General features: G+C 34.3%; 1 pseudogene; it reads right to left on the bottom strand.

Annotated features, from left to right (window-relative positions):
• Positions 1-5,094: 5,094 nt before the first annotated feature.
• Positions 5,095-5,742, bottom strand: LOC150021405 (Fanconi anemia core complex-associated protein 24 pseudogene; annotated as a pseudogene).
• Positions 5,743-9,011: the final 3,269 nt, after the last annotated feature.

Raw genomic sequence — 9,011 nt, 5'->3', positions numbered from 1 at the left:
TGTAGAGATTTGGAGATTCAGAAAATAAAGGAATCTTCAAGAAATTGTGTGGCAAAGGGGAGCTAAAAAGTAAGCAAGTATCTAGTGAGAAGAATGGAAGAGAACAACTGAGCAAACAAGTGGTTTGGCTTTAGTGCCCCCCCCCCAAAAAAAGATGGAAAAGCCCTTGTGACTGGATTACATTGATATCTAATATTTAGACACACTAATAAACAAAGTCTCAGACATTTCTTGTTCTAATCAAACTTTAAGGCTGCCCACACAGGTATTTAGAAACTTCTAATTTTGTAGCAAGAAGAAATCTTCAAAATTCTGTATACAATATTCCCTCTTCTATAAATGGGCTTCTGATACCAAAGAGGCAAAATAATTTGTTCCAGAGTGGAGTTTGTGACAAACTCAAAATCAAAATCTAAATCTCTTGGGTACAGTATTTATTATTCATTGGTGGTGTTTTATTTAAATAAAAATGCAATCTTTATTGAATATATGTGACATATAACATTAAGTAAATTAAAGGTGTAAATGTGTTACTATTCACTATGCTGTGCATTAGATCATTGTGATTTTCTTACTATTTGTTATAAGTTTGTACTTTTAAACAACAGCAATTTTATCCCTCCACCCTCAAGTTTCTGGTAAACACCGTTTCATTCTCCTTTTTTGTTTGAGTTTTTTAGATTTCACATATAAGTGATATCAAACAGTGTTTCTCTTCTTCTGACTTATCTCATTTAGCATAATGTATCAAGGTCTGTCCACACTGTCAAAAATGAGAGGATATTCTCCTTTCTCATAGCTCAATAATTTTTTGTTGTGTATATATGCCATATATTTTTTATCCATTCATTTGTTGCTGAGCGTGAAGTTGTTTCCATATCTTGGCTATTATGAATAATGTTGCAATAAACATAGGAGAGCATAATATCTCCTCAAAATATTGTTTTCTTTCTTTTTGGGTACAATGCACAATCCTGAAATTTCTAGATTATATGTCAGGTCTATTTTTAATTATTTTAAGAACTTCTATATTATTTTCCATTGTGGTTGAATAGTGGTTGAACTAATTTGCATTCTCACCAACAGGGTATAATGGCTTCCTTTTCAGTATATCCTTACCAGCACCTGTTGTTTCTGGTCTTCTTGATGATAGTCATTCTAATGAGTATGCACTGATATCTCATTGTGGCTTTGATTTGCATTTTCTTGCTTAGTGATGCTGAGCACATTTTCATGTGCCTGTTAGCCTTTCTGATGTCTTCTTTGGAAAAGTGCCTAGATAGTTCTGCCCATTTTTCAATTTGATTGGGTTTGTTGTTGTTGTTGTTGTTGTTATTAAGTTGTATAAATTCTTTACGTATTTTAAATATTAACCTCTTATCTGATATATGGATTTCAGAAAGTTTTTTTCCGCTCTTTAGCTTTCCTTTTCATTTTGTTAATTGTTTCTTTGGCTGCACATAAGCTTTTGAGTTTGATGTAGTCTCATTTGTTGATTTTGCTTTTGTTGTTTGTACTTTTGCTGTCATGTCCAAAAAAATCATTGCCAAGATCAATATAGGAGCTTAAAAATTCCTCTTCTAGGAGTTTTATAATGTCAGGTCTTCTACTGAAGTCTTTAACACATTCTGAGTTAATTTGTGAGTGAGTGAGATTGGGCCCTAATTTCATTCTACATATGTTTCTCCACTTCTCCCAGCACCATTTGTTGAAAAACTGTCCTTTCTCCATTGGGTGTTCTTGGCTCCCTTGTCAAATATTAGCTGACAGCCTATGCTGGGATTTAATTCTAGGCTCTCCATTTTGTTCCACTGGTCTCTGTCTATTTTTGTGTCAATACAACACTGGTTTTATTACTGTGGCAGTATAGTTTGACATCAGGTCATGTAATACCTCCAGTTTTGTTTTACTTTTGCTCAGGATTGGTATGGTTATTTGGAATCTTTTGTGGTTCTACACAAATTTTAGAATTGTTTCTTATATTTTTATAAATAATGTTTTTGGTATTTTGATGGGAATGATAGTATGGACACTTTGTAACGATATTAGTTCTTCTGATTCATGAACACAGAATGTCTTTTCATTTGTTTGTGTTTTCTTCAATTCCTTTCAGCAGATTATTGTTGTATTCATTGTACAAATCTCTCACTTCACTTCATTTGTCAAATTTATTCCTACATATTGTATTGTTTTTTGATAAAAATGCAATAATTAAATAAAGACATTTGACATCATTAAATCCTTCCTCCCTCTCTTCTTTTCTTCTCTTCATTTCTATGTTTCACCTACATTTGTCAAATGAAGAATATGTTCCAAGCAAAGAGGTTGTTTTGTGACAGGGAAAACAATTTAGCTTCATTAGATACTTTTAACTGTAGTATAGCAAGAAGTAAGTACAGTGAGAGGGTATAGCGAGAACTAAGTACAAGTAGAGGTTAGCACAGGATTCTTTTGGAGCACATTTGCACTGATATTTTCCTAGTTCCTCTCTTCTCAGATTTAGGTGTTCTAGCTCTGTCTCATTTTCTGAGGTCACAAATTCTTCCTTTTCTTTCTCTTTTACCAGCACCACAACTCCTCATGAATACATCAATGCCCACTTCTTTTCCATACTATCTACTAAACTCATGAGTATGCAGGTATTCCAATTTGAATTTGTAACAATGACTCCTTTAAGCTTTTCATTCCAGTTTTAGGCAGGACATATATACATACCAATATTCTGGAATTTGAGAAATATGGAGTGTCAATAATTAACCACTCTTATCGTCTACCACTTGTGTAATATTCCTAAAACACACATTTTGAAATGTACTTAATGTCATTTTCAGTGATTTTTTTTCTTTTTCTAAAATGTGTTTGAATTTGACCCTTCTTCACACCTGTTACCACCACCCATATTAATAACTTCATCAGTTCATGCCTGATTTAGTGAGCAACCTCCTATACTGGATCCTCTGTGCCTAGTTCTACCTAGTCAGGACACACATCTCACTAAGAATATCCACCATAGCACTTCTTAACTAAAAATGCAATATTAGAAATATCAGTTTTATGTACAGCATTGTGCTAAGCACAAAGATTTTAGCAAGTGTAAACTAATGATTTAATATAAACTAATGATTTGTAAAACCTTTTCACTATAAATAAATATTTTTAAAATGTATTTATATGTTTATGTAGTTGAAAATGTATATTGCATACATATAAATATATATCACATATATAAATATATATGTTCACATGTATATGTATACACATGTACATACACATGTTATATGTATGCCTATTTTTAAATTTGTGTATGCATAGTATATACACACAAACTAGAAATAAATGCCTCTACTAACCAGAAACATAACCCACTTGCAAAGCACTAAGGGTTCAATCCAAAGGCTTGTTGACTACTATGATTGCGATGACCACTCAGAATGAGGCATTTTGCTCTGTAGGGTACAGTAATAAAATGTGTTCCACACAAAATTATAGGAGACCTGAGTCAGGTTTATTATTTAATGCCAAGAACTAGGGAGAAGCTGCTTTGTTTGCAAAAGGAGGATGAAAATAATGTTGTTTAATAGCATCTTAAAGGTATATATTTAATAAAGTTGCAGGTCTCTATGTAATGTTAAGGTCAGAGACATAAAAACAAAATTGCAAACTATATTGCAATCCTAACCACAACAAAATAAATGTCAAAACACCATTTAAGACCTAGTATTGAAAGAGAGTTCAGGAAGTCAGGTGAAGGATATTGCAAACTATTAGAGAGAGGGAAAGAAAAAAACAGAACTGCAAAACACATGAATAACACAGGAGATAAGCAAAAACTGAATATAAATTTACTCTGGATAAAATATTGCAACTGACAGTGTGACTAAAATGAATGGCTTTGAACAAGGATAAAATAGATACTGTGAATGTGAAAAAATTATTTATTTTTTAATATTAATAAATGGAGTAAATTGTAGACCGAACAAAATTAAAGAGAGATTTAGTGAAATGGTAGTTTCTACTGAAGAATTCATCCAGAATGAACAATAGTAAAATAAGAATACTTTAAAAATATTAAAGAGTTGTTAAAATATATGAAAGATAAATTGAGAGGCCTGAAGACATTTTTCTTTTGAGTTAATGTTTTTTGCTTTTTCACTTTAATTCTTTTCTTTCAAATTGTTTCCACCCTAATGCAAAATTATTTTATTGTTTGATTTTTTAAAATTACTAACATTTCACAAAATAGGACTTTCGAGTTGTCTTAGTATCTTTGAGAACATATGGCATCTTTAATTGTATTTATTTTTTTGTGTGGGAAAATATACCTTCTGATCCCTAGCTTCTAGCTCTTCTTTCTGGACCTAGCTGCCCCTGCCATTTTCCTGTGTATCTTCCCATTGTTGGGCTTTACATTCACAAACACATTTTCCACAACCCCCCAAAACACACATTGACTTTTTACCTTTAAGTGGGTACTCTACACTCCCAGCTTTCTGTGTTCAGATGTGCCCAGTGATTATACACAAACTGTGCAGCTACCAAGAAGGAAGTGAGCGAGTGGGGGAGGAAGAACAAGGGCTGTACAACCACTTATTTACACTGGCAGCAGTCCTCAAAGCTCAGGTATGTTAAGACCAGACATGAAGAACAGTGGCTCTGCCACCAGGAACAAGGGGCTGAGGGTACACAGTGCTTCATTGTAGGTTTGTTTCCTTTAGAAGATCATATCCACCACCTGAAACTTGTTAAGACCTTTTCATGATAGATGCAGGTCAAGGTCACCTGTTCAAATCTGCCCAAGCTGGATTTTTGCCAGATCTGAGAGTCCCTAATTCAAGCGACTCTCTTAGGAAGATCCCCACTAGCCCTCTTCATGGTAGCAGAATCAGGGCAGCACCATCCCAGCCCACTAACTTAAATGCCTGCACCCAGAAAGCAGGGCAGGACAACTGGCAGATTCCACTCAGGCCTCTCCTCCTCTTTCACTAGCTGGCATGATGAAAAATCATTTTTCTTGATTTTTAAATATAAAAAGAAACCAAGATCCTGTGTTTATAGTCTAAAGGAGAAAACATAATAGATGCTTTAGAGGAGCTGTCACCTGGACTGTGTGAGGAACGCATGAATTTGCCAATCGACTGCTTGTCCAACGACCTGCTCCAGTTCTTGGATGGAAGCATTACTTAGTTGGTGGATATTTGGGAACTTCTGAAGCAGTAGAGAAGCTTTAACTTTTCCAACTCCTGGGATCTGTTGCACAATTTGAAGTAGGAATGGCTCAGAGGTTAGAACCTGTTTCTTCCTGAGAAAAGGGTTCTTTCTGGGCTCTTTGATTTGCTCTTGAACTAACTGGATAATGAAGGAGGATGCTTCCATCTGGTTGGCCACTGGAAGCAACACCATCCCAAGGTCCAGCACAGTAAACTTCTGTATGGCTGGGAAGTACTGTTCACTTATCTGCGTTTTTTCAACTACTACTATTCCTTGAAGATTACTAGAATTTCTAACATGGACAAGCCTCTTTCGGTAGCTATTTCCTGCTACCAAATCGGCTTCCTTGATATAAAGAATGCAGGATCTGATAGACAAGTAAAAATCTACCGATGTCATGCCATCCTCAAAAAGAAGTTGTATTTTCCCTTGCATGCCCTGTGCCAGCTGTGATCCATGCCATTTCTCATTGGCAACAATGTGCCCAAAAGGCACGTGCACAAGGCCTGTGTCATCCTCGGGATTCCTTTCCATGGTGGCCTGGATCAAAGTCTAAGAACCAAAAGGCTCCTGTCCTGATTAACTCATCCCTCATTTTCATCACCTGCCTGGCCCCCGTTACCCCAGCTCTACCCACGCCTGTGGCTCCTCAATCCAGTCCTTTGTCTTCCCTGAAGACATTTTTAATTGGACTTCTAAAAAATGTAATTTAGGTTGAAAAAGACTTCAGTTGTACCTTCAATTGTAAGGGCAAAATAAAGGCAACTTTAGAAATATAAAAGTTAGGAGTGTTTATTCCCACTCTCCTCCGAACTATTACTGAATTATGATGTTCATTAGAACATGACTAAGTAATAAGGAAAAAAATAAGAATTAAGAAAAAGAGGACCCAGAAACACTAATCAGAAAGAATATATGCACTGCTATGTTCAGCACAGTGCTATTTACAATAGCCAAGATATGGAAACAGCACAAGTGCCTATCAGTAGATGAGTGGATAATAAAAGTTATAGTACATTTATACAATGGAATTCTACAGTTATAAAAACAGAACTCTTATTCTTTGCAATAACATGGATGGGCAACAGCAGACCCTCCATATCACCCTGCCCAGGCTCTGTAGCTTCAGCTCCACTGGAGAGGACACTCCAGCGTCATCGCAAGATGTCGATTCAACACGGGAGGAGACAGATACCGTGTCACTCCCGAGTCGGACTGCACAGCCATTCTCGGCGGTGCAGATAGACTCTTAAGAAGCTACACCATCGTCTCTCGAGACGGACGGCTGCCGACGATGAACATGGATGGACCTGGAGATTATTATGTTAAATGAAATAAACCTGTCAGAGAAAGACAAATACCATATGATCTCACTCATATGTGGAATCTATGGATATAATAAACTGACGAATACAATAAAACCAGCATCATGGATACATGGAACAGACTAAGAAATCTCAGAGGGCAGGGAGGTTTGTGGGGAACTAGAAGAGATTAACTAAACCCCATGGACACAGACAACAATGTGATGAAGGCTGAGGGGGTGGGGGGCACTGAGTGAAGGGGGAAAATGGATGAAAGACATCTGTAATAGTGTCAGAGAGAGAGAGAAAGAAAGAAAGGAAGGGGGGAGGACAGAAGCAAGAAGGAAGGACAGAAGGAAGGATGGAAGGAAGGACAGAAGGAAGGATGGAGAGAAGAAAAGAAAGAAAGAAAGAAAGAAAGAAAGAAAGAAAGAAAGAAAGAAAGAAAGAAAGAAAGAAAGAAAGAAAGAAAAGAGAGAGAGAGAAAGAAAGAGAGAGAGAGAGAGAGAAAAGTAGGACCTGGGTGCCATGGCTGGCCCTGAGGCTGCCCTGTGGGGTTGTTGGTGAGAGCAACATGGCAGGTAGCCATTGGGCCTGTCAAGACAGAGTTCTGCAATACTGAATTCTGAACCTGAATAAACAGGCTATTTGAGTGAAAAACAAAAACCAAAAAAGAAGAAAGAGGAGGAGAAGAAGAAAGAAAAAGAAAGGAAATCTATAAGAAAAACAAAAGCTAAAATAAACACTGGGGAACACAGAAATACATTGATACATTTAATAAATTAATAACTATAAAATTAATATTTTTGGTTTAAAATAAGTTAAAACCTACATACTAAAGAAAAATAACAAGATCTAGAGGAGACACTTTATAATAGTAGGTAGTTAAAGGATAAATAAAGCCTGTCATGTTAAGAAATAGGATATAAATACTGACCAACTATAGATTTATAAGTAAACTTCTAGATAAATAAGAAAGTTTAAAATGTAAAGTTAACCATTATAGTATAGAAAAATATATTATTTGAAAACAAAAATTTCAGGGTAAAGAAAAAGTTTTAAAACGTAATCAATCCATTAGATATCAGGAAAAAAATAAAGAAAAAAAGCACAACCAATGGACATGGACTAAAAGGGGGTACAACTGGAGGGAGGGGGGCCACCGGATGGAGGGGAGCAGAGGGACAGGAAATTGGGACAACTGTAACAGTATAATCAATAAAACACATTAAAAAAAAAGAAGAGGATAAACAAAGAAACAAAAATAAACAACTTTAAACACAATTGAAAATAAGATAGAAAACATTAGTCAAAAATATCAATAATAATAAATATAAGTAGAATGATTTTATCTAATAGAAAAGAGACCATAAGATTGGGATCTAAGAAAAATATATAGATATATGCTGCTACTATTGACATAATAAATAAAGCCACATAGAAAATAAAGGTATGAAAACATATTCTGGATATTTATTGACAGAAATAAAGCTGTTGCAACAACTTAGTGTAAAATAAAATTAAATTAAAGGCACAAACATTACTGGAAATTAAGGTAAATGATATTTAACATTATAATGAAAGGAACAATCTAACAAGATATAACAATAATAAATATTAACTTTAAAAAATAACCTAAAATTTTATTAAGCAAAACCATCAAATTTATAGGTAAATTTTACAAATCTAAAAAATTTTTAAACAACAGAATTTTGAACAACTCTGTCAAGAATTGGCATATTAAGAACATAAAAAATTAGTGAAGTCTTAGAAGTTTTGAGTCACAAAAAATGTTTGACCAAATTGTTCACCTAAAAACCTCTGTACCCTAATAGAGAATATGTAGTCTTATTAACACTAAACGTTTTCCAAATTGACTACCCACTAGATTACAAAAGACTTTCAACAACTATCAAAGAACTGATGTTATGCAGGTGACCTTTTCTAAACCCGACTAAAATAAGTTAGTAATCAACCATAAATAAAACATAACAATAGTTTTTAAAACCCTTTATGTTTGTGTATTAAGAACTGCAGTCCTAACCAACTTATGGTCTTAAGGGGAAATTACATTGGAAGTGGCAAAACATTTTGGCTGGGATAATAAAGACAGTGCATATAAAAATTTCAGGATGTTGCTAAAACAGTACATATAGATAAACTTTAATCTTTGAAATATATTTACTATAAAACCAAAGTGTTTTTAAAATAATGGGGTAAGTATTCAAAGTAAGAGTAGAAGAAAAACAGTACTTAAAGTAAAAAAAGAAAAGAAAAAGAAAAAGAAATTATATAAACAAAAGCAGAAAATAGTGAAATAGAAAACAAAGACACAAGAGATTTCTAAATCCAAGCATACGTTACTCAAAATAAGTAAATAAATAAATAAAAGTACAAATGAAAAATAATAAGAATGATAAGGGGCCTTTGCAATAGATATAGCAAGCATTAAAGCTATCTACAGAGAATATTATCCACTTTATGGAAATATATTTTTTA

This window comes from Furipterus horrens, unplaced genomic scaffold (genome assembly GCF_987537825.1).
Source record: "Furipterus horrens unplaced genomic scaffold, mFurHor1.1.pri manual_scaffold_1, whole genome shotgun sequence".
In the NCBI taxonomy this organism is placed as follows: Eukaryota; Metazoa; Chordata; class Mammalia; order Chiroptera; family Furipteridae; genus Furipterus; species Furipterus horrens.
The sequence above is the reverse complement of the archived record's forward strand: the minus strand, read 5'-3'. Positions and strand labels throughout refer to the sequence as shown.